We start from the raw sequence: 12,406 nt of genomic DNA, 5'->3' as shown, positions 1-12,406 counted from the left end.
TGTGTCTCTGTTGTTAAGATTGCATAATTTCTATTCTATTTTCCAATCTAATAATTATTTCTTCTATCCCATTCATTGCATAAAATCCATCCATGGTTTTTAAAATTCTTGTTGCTGTAGTTTTCTGCCTTTTAGTCTCCATTTGGTTCTTTATATATTCTATTTTTTTTCTTTTAAAGATTTTATTTAGTTGTGATAGATCCAGAGTGAAAGAGAGAGAGAGAGAGAGAAAGAGAGAGAGAGAGAGAGAGAGATGCACATGAGGTGGGGGAGGGGCAGAGGAAGAGGGAGAAACAGGCTCCCCCTTAAGCAGAGAATCTAACATAGGGCTTAATCCCAAGACCCTGGGATCATGACCTGAGCGAAAAGCAGACCCTGAACCTACTGAGCCACCCAGGCACTCCTATATCTTCTATTTCTTTACTAAGACTTCCTATTTCTTTTATGAGACACTCTAATTTTTAGTACAGTTGTTTCAAGAAGAAGACATCTATTGCTTTCACATGTGACTAGAAGTCCAGATTTCCTACTCAGTTCCATTGACATCCTGAGGTTGAGGAAAGAGGACCATCATTACTGCTGGGGCAGTAGTAAGATTTCAGACCCGCCCCTCCCCCAAGCCTCTCTCAGAATCACCCTATGAAGAAGATAGCTCCTTTGTTACTGCTCTTGACTCTACTTCTACTGATATTGTGTGAATAGGTACCATTACTTCCAAAATGTTAGAAAAGTCCTATCTTTTCACTCAGCCTCCTTAATATCACCCCAGCTGGGGACCGGAGAGTGGGGATAGAATCCATGCTTTCCATATGTCTCAAGTAATACCATGAGGGGTTGTTTTTATGTTTTTTTGTTTGTTTGTCTTTTCTATGTTGCCAGTTTCTCTAGTACCCAATCTTGTTTATACATGTTATAATGAAACCCCAGGAAAATCATCACAAATCATTTCTCAAGGGCCAAGATTCCTAGCCTTTATGCCTTCTTTCCACCTTACAAATTCTTCTTACATTTCCTTTATATTTAAAACCTATGTAAATTCAGGGAAAAAATATATGTGTCTTCAGGGGTTTTAGATGTAGTTGTCAGGAAAAATAGAAACACATCTGCTCTGAGAGTAGGAATTCTCATAATATGGATCTACCTTACCTCCATGAGTGGAAGAAAAAATTTTAAATTATGAATTTTATTTAGGATAACTTGAAAAACTTGGTGGTCCAACTAATGAAATACTCTAAGGATGAATATAAATGTTTGCATTTAATTTTATATATTTATAATTAGTATATATGTATACATATATAATTATATAAATATAATTATATATCTAATAATATATAGATAATATATGTATATGCACACCATGTATACATATATATACATATATGTGTGTGTCCTCTGTATACACACACACACACACAGACACACTGTAAATACATTTCTAGTGACTATTTTATTAAAAAAAAAATAGGAGGAGACAAACAGAAATTCTAGTCATTTGCAGTATCTATTAGCTTTCAATTTTGCTCTCTTGTCCAGAGTGTTTGATGCAAAAATACATCTTTCTGGGCTTTTTGAAAATTTTATTGTCTTTATTTTAGGTTTATGATCTTGGAAGCTCTGAAATTTCTTTATACAATTGATTACACACTGTTTAATATTTCTTTTGTCTTCCACTGGAATATCACCTTTTTTTTTCTTAGTTTCTCTTTCAGCACAGAATCTGATCTTTATCATTTCTTCTTCTCCTGATGTTTTACCTTTTGGTTCCATATTTTCTGCTTCATTGCATCTAATAAAGCAGATATTTGAGGTCAATAAAGCCATTTTCTCATCTTGAAAGACGAATTCCCATTGTTCTCTTGGTCCAATTATATCCAAATGCACCAGAAGTCCATCTGAATTGATACCAACATATTTTCCATAGCCAGATTTCAACACAATTCAGGAATCAGGCAGGATGACAGCTGTAAACTGTTCTGGAAGACTAGCCATCATAAACTTCTTTATGTGGCGCTCCCAGTGTAAAAGGTCCACTGTCAATGTATGTATATAGGTTCCTTTATCCATTTCAATTGCTATCATCCCTGAAATTTCACCAAAGTTTGTTGTGACCCACAAGATTACAACAATATCAAGTTGAGTATCTTCATCTCTTTTCTCATCTTCTCTTTACTCTTTTTCTTCTTACTCTTAGCCTTGTTTCCCTTGAATGGAAGTTTGATGGAATTCACATAGGAGTATTCAGCCTTGGTTCTGGTAATACTCTGTGTGAAGAATTAAGAGCTGACTAAGGGTAAAATACCTCTATTGGAGTAAAAACAGGCAAAGGAAGCCCCAACATGAAGAAAGAGTGAAGACTCCCTGAAAGTGCATAAAATAACAGGAGTAGATATGTCCCTCCTGAGTCCCTGGTGTCTCTCATCCTGCATTTAATGACATTTTTAAAAGTCTCTTTACTTTTCAAAATTTCTTTCTAAAGCTCTTTTCACTTTCCTTTTATAAGACTCTGTTGCAGGAGACCCTAAGGGGCTCAGTTGTTTAAGCATCTGATTCTTGATTGCAGCTCAGGTCTTGATATCAGGGCCATGAGTTCAAGCCCTTAAAAATGAAAAAAATAACAAAAAACTAAATAAAATAAAAAATAAAATAAAATAAAATAAACCTTGTCTCAAAACAATATTTTGTTGGTAACATTTGAGTTACTAAAGATTGGTGGTTATTCAACCAGAATTGCCATTATTCTTATGAACCATATCCTACAACATTTCTAATTCAGACAATTGAATAAAGGCCAATATAACCCGTATCCAGTACCATCCTTTATCCTTCGTGAATAAGCAGGGAAGGAAGGAAGTCTTTGATGAATCTCTGGTGCCATGACTCAAGATTGGAGAACTTTCCCAGAATACATCTTAAATTATATTTATGTCATGTTATGGAGGTATTTTAATTTGCCAGATAAGTAAGAAGTTCACAGTTGGTGATAGGAGCATGCGTGTGTATGTGTGTGTGTGTGTGTGTGTATGTGTGTGTGTCTTAATGTTAGAAAAGTTGTATTTAAAGGAGAAATGGGGGTAGTTCCATGTAATGCTAGAAAATAATGTATTCAGAAATTTAGGATCTTAGGACTAGTTAAATAAGTTATTTAATTTAAAATGAACAGTATCTAGTGCCTGTACCTTAACATCACTCCTATTTTACACATTCTGCTAGAAGACCACAATTTAAGTAGGCTATAATTACCTTCAATATTGTTAGGTAATCCCAAATTAGATTCTGAAGTAAATATAGCAATTCAGTTTCCAAAATAACATATAAATTTCCTCTGATTGATATCTAGGGCTACCTACCTGGATCAACAGCCTTCAATTTTGGTCAATATGATGGGCATAAAATAGTATATCACTTTCTAAAAAAATTGTATTTCTCTACTTACTATTGAGATTGAGCATTTTTCATATATGTATAAACTATTTCAGTTTTCATGTAATTTCCCCTTTTCCATGATTTTCCAATTTTTCTATTAGATTGACCTTTAATGATTTGTCATTTCTTTGAATATATTGTATTAGAGTTATTAAGTGATCACTTTTAGTAATAGATATTAAAATTGTGTAATCTTTCTACTTTGAATAATAATTATTTTTTTAAGATTTTTAATGCATCCAAATTTATTCATGTTTTCCTTAGTTTTTTTCTTAATTTTTCTCTTTACCCTTTTTTTGATCTCCAGTCATAACACATTTTCCTATACTTTAAAAAAAAATGGAACTTTGTTTCTAAATTACCTTTCTAATTTAGTTACAGATTATTTTTATATCCGGTTTGAACCTGAGGTTTTAGAAATAATAATAGTTTCCTATTTTTTAATAACAGGTTACCATAAATTTAGCAGTTTAAGATACTACCCATTTATTATTGCACAGTTTTGAAAGTCAAAAGTCTGAGTGGACATTACTGGGTGCTCTACATAATACCTCACAAATTTAAGATCTGTCTCTTCACTGGAATAGCCTCTTATTTGGAGGTTTTGGGAAAGAATGTACTTTAAAGCTCCTTTATGTTATTTGGCAGAATTCAAAACAATCTGTTGTAGGAATAGGTCTTAATTTTCTCAGTGAGTGTCAACGAGGATCATTCTTAGCTTTCATGTCCTTTCCAGATGACCTCCTCCATCTTTAAACCAGCAATGAAATCTCTCTTCCTCTCTTTCTCTCTCCTAATATTCTTACATTCAGATTTCTCTTACTTTCTTTTTTAAATTTCCACCTGAGAAACTGCTGCTTTTAAAGGACTTGCCTGATTAGGCTTGGCCCACCTGGATATCTACTGATCATGTGGTCATTTGATTAGTAACTGTAATTACTTCTGGAAATTCAATTGGAAAGTAAAACTCAGCTCATTTATTTCAATTATTTCTATGATAAAATATATTTTAACATGTAGTATATCCTAATCATCAATTTAGTAATAAAAAGTAGAGATCATGGGGCCATCTTAGAATTCTGCTTGCCACAGAGGTGTTCTGTGAGATGGTTTTGGTACCCAGTTATTTGAGATTTCCTTTGTCTTTTGTTTGAATCTTCTCCTTAGAGAGCTGAGAGAGAAAGAGACATTCAGGTCACATGCTTCTGAAAATCATTAAAATTGCATTAAAATAATCTTTTAAGTTCTGTATTTTTACTTTGTAATATAGTCAAGAATATAATACATTTTTTTGCTCATAGTTTTTATCCCAGTTATAAAAACTTCATATATATATAAATTACTTTTAATGTATTTAACTTAATAATTGACAAAGAATTATAAGATATATATTCTATCCTTCTGTTGAAGAGACTTAGTTCACTTTTCATGAATATGCATGCCATGTTGAATTTGAGACAGTAACGTAATTATGACCATGTTGATAGGATAGGAAAAAGAACAGATATATATGTATATTTAGCATTTTCAGAAATTAAAGTTCTGCAGGAAGCATTAACTTTTTCTCATTTTTAATTCTAACAAATGCAGCTAAGTAGATTTTTGTAATGGACTCACATACCTTCTGGAGTTCCTTAAATTACTGTTTTGGTTTTACATATAGTGAACATAGCATGTAAGAGTGACCTTGGGAGAATTGCCCCGACCATGTAGTCAAAAATCTTGGTTTAATAGAAATAATTGAAATAAATGAGCTGTGTTTTCCTTTCCAATTGAATTATATGGCTTTTCAATTGAAAGTTGAGGATATATGTATATATATTTCTTTGTTCTCAAGGCTACTCTTTCTGCAGAGCTGAGCCCAAGAGATCAACAAGTCAACATAATAATTTCAAATGTAAATCAGTGAAATCTATCAAGATAAAATGTCTTGCTTAAAATTTCATTGACCTGAGTCTTAAATCGAGACGAAGTGTCTGATCCTTCTTTTGTGACATCATGCTAGCTCACCAAGTCATTCAAGTTTATAATGTGGTTATATTAACAAATTATTTGAGGGTTATAAATCATGTGTTAAATTGTAGGATACAGAATGAATAAATATTTGAGACAGAAAAATGTCATGTTAAGAAAAATCATGCACTTGTCGGAACCTGATTTCTCTTTTATGTGAATGGAAAGTCTATCTGTGCCTAAGTTCTAATTCTTATTTCAGCCTTTTCTTTAGGCATTTGATCCAAATTCAGTTCAATTTAAATGGAATATGACAGTGACACAACTATACCTTTTCCATTTTAGGCTTTCCTTTTCATAGATTTGATTTTTTTGTATCTTTGACATTTCAAGCAATGGGACGTTTAATATACTTTATTCATGAAATCACTGCAAACATAATCCAATCTTTGTTGGAAAAAGATGTTATGTTTTCTTCTGAAGCACCTGGGCACTTTGCTTTTCTTTGGTTTCTCTGGGAGGAGATGATGTCACCTTTAGGGTGTTGCATCAACCTTTACTCTCTAACTCCATTCATCCTGCAAGTTTCCCACCCTACGATTATCCTCACCTTTACAATCTTGTCTCTTAAATATGGTCATAAATCAGGCTTCTCATTACTTTTTCTGCTGCTTCAGTCAGCACTGGAAGTGAGCATTTTGGCTTAACAATATTGAAAAGCCACTAAAAATACTATGCTTGTGTGTGTCAACATACAATTAGCCCTCTTGGAGCCTGAGCTAAATTCCTACCCAACTAAAAAGGGACAGACTAGGAGGGGCTGATGGACGCTGAGATTCAAGAGCTGCTGTAACCACATCCACCGGTTAGTTATTGATTTGTCCTGCTAGAATAGTTTAATGGAGGATTGTACACTCACCTCAGTGAATGTGAAAGTGGTGTAAAAAGTAGTTTGGGAACTAGAAGCTGGCAGGCTCTGTAAGGCTGTTATGATAGAGTTGTAAGGGATAAAAAAAAAAAAAAAAGAATTAGAACTGGGGCACCCAGGTGGCTTAGTGGTTAAGTGTCTGCCTTTGGCTCAGGGCATGATCCTGCCATCCCAGAATCCAGTCCTGCATCAGGCTCCCCACAGGGAGCCTGCTTCTCCCTCTGCCTGTGTCTCTGTCTCTGTATTTCTCATGAATAAATAAATAAAATCTTTAAAAAATAAAGAATTAGACCTGAGAATGGAAAAGATTGTTTTTAGAGAAAAGGTAAGCAAAGTCTAGTACTAGTAGATTAAATAGATGAGAGGAATTAGGGAGACAGAAAAGCAAAAGACAACTATGCTGTTCTGTTCTTCTGTGACCATTACCAAATAGGAAACTCTGAAATAAATTTGTTTTTGGAGAGGAGAATGTAAATTTGACCTAAGGTAATACCAATTAAGAGACATGATGGTGTGAAAGAAAATCATATTAACCTCTAATCACTTTAGGAAAAATACCGTTGGTGTTTTATAAGCTGTATGAAACATACAAACAAAATTGAATATTAAATGATACTTTATTTTTTTTTAAAGAGGATAGACTCATTTTTTTTAGGATTTTATTTATTTATTCATGAGAAACACAGAAAAGAGAGAGAGAGAGGCAGAGACACAGGCAGAAGGAGCAGCAGGCTCCATGCAGGGAGCCCGACGTGGGACTCGATCCCCGGTCTCCAGATCACGCCCAGGCCGAAGGCAGGCACTAAACTGCTCAGCCACCTGGGCTGCCCTTAAATGATACTTTAAAAGAACATATATAATTTTGATTCTTTTACAGTAAAATATGTGTTCATCAATATCTTGAGAACTAAGGAAAAGATAACAAGATTTTTTAAAAATGGAGAAGTTCCTGCATGATTGCCGTGACTCACTCAATTCCAGCCACATAGGCTTCCTTGATCTTCTTTGTTTACATCATGGTTGCTCTTACCACAGGTCCTTTGCACTGACTTTTCCCTATACTTGGCTTATTCTCCCACATAGCTATGTTTAACACCCTCACTGTCTATAAGTTTGTGCCCAAGTGAACCTTCTTGAAGATGTCTCACTATCTTTTTAAAATTGCAGCCTGTCCCTCTAATATTGAGCTCTCAATCCTACTCTATTTTAATGTCTTTGTTTAATAGTACTTGACGCCCTCTGATCTACAACTTAACTGATTAATTATGTTTATTGGTCATTGTTTGCCTGGTCTGGTAGAAGTCAAACTTCATTCTTTGAGGATTTTTGTGTTTTGGTAGTGAATATTAAGTTGCTTTAAGCAAATGGTAAACACTACGTATATATAGTGGAGGTACTTGAGGCAGTGAGGTTTTCAACAGTTTCTCTGGGAACATTTGGCAGGACCAGACTTCAAACCCTGTTTGCAAGTTCTCTGCAATATTGAGATATTGCCTGGAGGATCAGTGGTGAGTATACTGAGATTTTCTTAAAGGGGAATGATATCCTGTCACTTATAAAATCTCAGGTTGGTTTGGTAGCAATATTTGTTTTTTATACTATAGAAGTAGAAAAATAATTGTACATTTTTTGAGTCATAAACATCATAAACGTAATCCAAAGTCTTTATTTACTTCACTGTTTTGAGTTGTGAGATATTCTGACAGAAATATCTACTGAGCATCTGGAATTTTAACCTAGAGCTCAGTACTGATTTTATACCAAGACAAGTTATTTATATCACTGTTTGGAAAACTGACACATTCAAGAACGCATCCTTTCATTTCTTTAAACATTCACATTTATCCAATAGATATCTATTAAGTGTCTACATGTTGTAGGCACTGGGCTACACCCTGAGGTTACGTTGGACAAACATGACTATGATCCGTATCATCAGTGATTTAATAGATAAAGAGTTATTAGGTGAATAGTCACAAAAAACTAATTTAAAATTATAGGTGTGACAGGTGCTTTGGGGAGACACATTTTTATGAGAAAAATAGTAAATATAGCTAATTTTTGATACATAACTTTAAAAAATACGTATTTTAGGTATTTTGATACAGATTATCACTATGCAATTAGAAATCTGGTTTAATACCTAAATCCCAAGATAATATTTTGTGTGTGAGTCTCTGTGTGTCCTGGTGTGTGTTCATGCATTTATGTGTGAAACCTCCAGTCCTTGATTCTTGATCTCATCCAGTCTTCTCTTTCCTGTTAAATCATCCTTTTGCTGTGAAAAGCAAAAGTAATACAGAAACTGCTCTTTCCTTATTGACAGAATACAAAATTGGATGTATCATTTGCTTTTATTTTTAGCTAATTCTAAAACAAATCCTTTTCCATAATATCCAAAGTCGTTTTTTGTTTTATTTTGTTTCATGTAACTTATCCTGCTTCATAAGTACTCTATAGGGACATGAACTCGCGTAATTGCAGAACATCATTTTCAGAATGTAATACAGGGAGCTTTTGTAAGATTAGGGTAAATTATTCTTCAGTCATTCAATGTTTAATATCTATATCTATCTATCATCTATCTATCTATATATATGTAAGCAACACAGTAATTTTCATAACCATTTAAATTTTTTTCTCTATATGTTTCTGTCTACTTCTCTATGTACTATTATCACCATTATTAATGCTGTCCTTTTTGTCTTCTATGCAAACCTCTTTACTAAAATAGTTAATCCAATAATTTAGCATGGATAATGAGGAGAAAATTCAATCTCCATTACTCTAAGATGAGAAACTTATATTCATCATATTAAATATATTTTATATTCCATTTTGACAGGACAATAAATCACATTATAAAATCTGTTTTTAGATGAGGAATAACTTGACATAGAGGATAAAAAGCATCCATGTTTTTGCCACTTATTTTTGTCCTTCTACTGTGATATTTCTTTTACTGGTAGCAGAATGCTCACTGTTAATTCAGATTTCATCATTAGTTTGAAAGGAAAGATTAAAGTATGGTTGGATCATATATTTAAGCTATGTGAAATGAGATGTATACCAGGAGTAGAATTAATAAGCCATATTTAAGAAAATAAAATATATTTACTAATTATCTTCTAGTTCCTTAAAAAAAGTTAAAATTTTCCAACTGAAAAGTTGATGAGAATATGTTTGTGGTACCAAAAAAAAAAGTAAACTTTCTCTAAAATTCAGGAAATGTGTTAGTTTTTTAAATCACAGAAAGTTGAATTGTAAAGGAAATGAGATCCACCCCTTCCTCCCTGAATTATTAACTGCCAGTTCCCCCTATGACTTTAAATAATATATTTGGTTGTTGTGGAAGTGCTTGATTATATAAGCAATAAAATAGTCTTCTACTTAAAAGCTTGATTTTCTTTCTAAACTAAACCAAGCAAAATAAAATAAAATACTGTTCTTAATTCTCTTATAAATAAATACATTAAAGTCCTATCATGATTTTAGGCAGAGTTCAGATGAAAGGTATAGCCATAATTTAGTCAGATTTTTTTTTTTAATTTTATTTACTTATGATAGTCACAGAGAGAGAGAGAGAGGCAGAGATAGGCAGAGGGAGAAGCAGGCTCCACGCACCGGGAGCCCGACGTGGGATTCGATCCTGGGTCTCCAGGATCGCGCCCTGGGCCAAAGGCAGGCGCCAAACCGCTGCGCCACCCAGGGATCCCATTTAGTCAGATTTTTAATAAATTATTATATTTATACACTATTTAAGATTAGAGGTCAGTGGGATATTTCTGAATCTCAAAACATTCATTCTAAAAAAAAATCATTCTAAATAAATCTTAGTCTGAAATAAAAGTTTTACATTAAGATATAAAAGATAATTTACCCGAAAATCTTTTTTTGGAAATCTAAAAAAAGTTATTTTTGTTTCTCGTTCTTTATTTTACCTAACTTTAAGGAGAGAATTCTAAAGCCCAAACAATCTAATCCTGGGCCTTTTTAGATTTACCTCAAGACAAAATGCATTCCCAACATTCTGAGTTCTTTCCCCACAAAATAGGACTGTATTTTCTTTTTTTTTAAAATTTTTAAATTTATTTATGATAGTCACACAGAGAGAGAGAGAGAGGCAGAGACACAGGCAGAGGGAGAAGCAGGCTCCAAGCACCGGGAGCCCGACGCGGGACTCGATCCTGGGTCTCCAGGATCGTGCCCTGGGCCAAAGGCAGGCGCTGAACCACTGCGCCACCCAGGGATCCCCTAGGACTGTATTTTCAAGACCAAAGAACTTCAGATAAAGAGTTGAGCTCTGAGCCTTTTGTCCAGAAATGCAATGCTAAAACTCTGAGTTGTGCACTTGCTCCCATAATCCATGAAATTTAGAGAAAATATGGTATATATTTTTCCTAGTATATAGCTTTGTTTTCTGATCTAGCTACTTATAAGTGAATTTGGAGGAATGGGATGTTTTCAAAGTGTGTGCATTATAGTTAAATGAAATTTTTACTTAATTCAGAAACATCTTTTCTATAGGTCTTTATGGATGTAAAATTTTAAATAAAAGAGAATATAATTTATTACAGAATCTATAAGAAATAGTACTCAGATTCAGGATTATGTAGGACAGGGCAATGTATACAACAAATGGTTTAAGAACAGTATTAGAAGGATAACTTATTAATTTGCTGCTGATATTAAGTCCTTTCTACCAACCAGTGATAGTTTGTTTATGTAGGAGGAAATCCCAGAAAGATGTGAGAGGAGTAGAGAAAGCCAGATAAGTGACAGGGAAGTGTGAAAAAATCAGTAAAGGATCAGTGAGGAGTAGATATAGTATTGTGGGCAATAAGGACTTAATCTGACTGAGGTCCTCTAAGAAAAAAAAAAAAAAAATATATATATATATATATATATATATATATATATATATATATATGGAATAAGTCTCAAAATTGTGTTCCTGGGTTCTACTTCCACAAAGGATGTGGAAAGCTGATAAGACTTTCTGTCCTCACAACAAGAAAAAGCTGGATAAAAATCATAAGTTTTCCTCAGCTTATTGAAAAGCAGAGGTTTCAGGGCAAACAAGTAGCTTGAACACTTTGGAAAAACTAGCTCCTCCAAAGAGAAACGGAACACCAACACTGGATCACCCTAGCAGAGCATGAGCCAAGTGAACAACAAGCACCGCCTGATTGGAACAAAATTATGTGACTACAGTACTTTAAAAGGTTCTAAACATTGAGTGTGGGCTAGGGGGAGAGAATAGAACCCCTGTGAGCTTTCAACACAAAGGGAGATAGGCTGCATTTGCAGGTTGTCTTCATAGATCTCTACTGGCTACTTAGGACAATAGTTAGGGGTGAGGTAGGCACTGAAGAAAGCCTTCCTCAATGGTACAGACCCGAAGGACAAAACTTGCTGACATTGAAGGATGAAAAATGGCCTAGAAGAACAATTATACTCTATAGTACAAACATTTTAAGCTACTAGAGACAGGCAGCAATCTCAGTGAGCACATGTGAAGGTCCTATGTGGCTAGAGGAGAGGAACTAAAGACAAAACAAAACAAAAAAAAAAGTTTGCTGCTGGCTGAGGACAGGAAGTCCTAGAGATTCCTTACTTCTGAAGAAAAGATAAGAAATCCTCTCCTGCATAAGAACTGCCAAGAAAGGCAGAGTTTGGCTTCCATGAGAGTTAAGAGTAGTATCACCATGGAAGCCACGCTTCCTTGAGGCCCAACCTAGATTCTGCTGGCATGGTAATAAACATTGACTAAAAAGCAGCCACAGTCTGCCATTGGGAAAGGGACACATACATGGAACTTCTCTCTGAGAGGGGCCAGGAAACAGGGAAATTTGAAACTTAACTATGGAAGAGCAGCATTGAAGAAAATCCCTGCAGCAACCAAGCTGCAATCCTAACCGGAGGTAATGCTGGGAAAACTTGAAGTGGATGGATAGAAGTTAACAGTATAAACAACAAATCTCAACACCAGCACAACCCTGGAGGAGGTTGAATCAAAAAACAAACTAAAAATGTAGCACAGGAACAAGTATTTTCATTTTCAGGCACAAATGCTATATAACTTGGTCTTGTTTTTCA

General features: G+C 34.3%; 1 pseudogene; it reads right to left on the bottom strand.

Annotated features, from left to right (window-relative positions):
• Positions 1-1,491: 1,491 nt before the first annotated feature.
• Positions 1,492-5,719, bottom strand: LOC144284197 (protein FRG1 pseudogene; annotated as a pseudogene).
• Positions 5,720-12,406: the final 6,687 nt, after the last annotated feature.

Source organism: Canis aureus, chromosome 15 (genome assembly GCF_053574225.1).
Source record: "Canis aureus isolate CA01 chromosome 15, VMU_Caureus_v.1.0, whole genome shotgun sequence".
Classification (NCBI taxonomy): Eukaryota; Metazoa; Chordata; class Mammalia; order Carnivora; family Canidae; genus Canis; species Canis aureus.
Note: the sequence above shows the minus strand (reverse complement) of the source record. Positions and strands in the feature narration are given on the sequence as shown.